Raw genomic sequence first — 823 nt, forward strand, 5'->3', positions numbered from 1 at the left:
AATCAAGCATCCAGTGGAATAATTTCCTTTTGTTTTTCCTTCTTCAGGATTTTCCTGACTTTTCCCAGCCTTTACCTTTCCAAATGCATTTTAGAAATTATCTATTCTGAAAATTTATCCTGAGATTATTGTTCAGATTATATTGAATCTAAAGTTCCATTTAGAAACTGAATTTTCAAACCTGTAAACATAATATATACTTCTGTTTGTTTAGGTCATCTACTGACAGTATTTATTATTTTTACTATAGATACCTTTTATGACTTTTACATGATTTATCCTTTAATTAGCAATAATCGCGCCTCGGATAAACCTCATTGGCTACGATACTGCCACTGCGCAAAGCTTGATTTATCCTTTAATATTTGATGTTTCTTGATGCTATTATAGATTATTATAGATGCTATTATATATTATGTATTACGGGATACATATGGAATATACATATACATAGGGAATATATTCCATGTGTATTCCATAATACATAATCTATAATAACATCTATAATAATAAATAGTTATAATTACGTTCATATATGCAATTATTTATATAATTATTTGTATATATATTTTAAAATATAAATAATACATAGAAATATACATTCATATACAACTATATATTCCATCTCTATATGTATATGCATGTATATTCCATGTGTATATGTCCCCAAATCTCCATGTGTTCATGTGTATATACATGTACACACATACACACGTATATACAAATATACACACACATGCGCATATATATATAAGGAGAATGATTTAATTTTAATTCATGCCAATAGTTTTATACTTGTTTACATACATAGTCTTGCTATCTG

The 823-nt window shown here is 26.7% G+C and overlaps 1 pseudogene; it reads right to left on the minus strand.

Moving 5' to 3' along the window:
• Positions 1-218: 218 nt before the first annotated feature.
• On the minus strand, positions 219-347 carry LOC123928501 (annotated as a pseudogene).
• Between the last annotated feature and the right edge of the window lie 476 nt (positions 348-823).

This window comes from Meles meles, chromosome 17 (genome assembly GCF_922984935.1).
Source record: "Meles meles chromosome 17, mMelMel3.1 paternal haplotype, whole genome shotgun sequence".
Lineage (NCBI taxonomy): Eukaryota > Metazoa > Chordata > Mammalia > Carnivora > Mustelidae > Meles > Meles meles.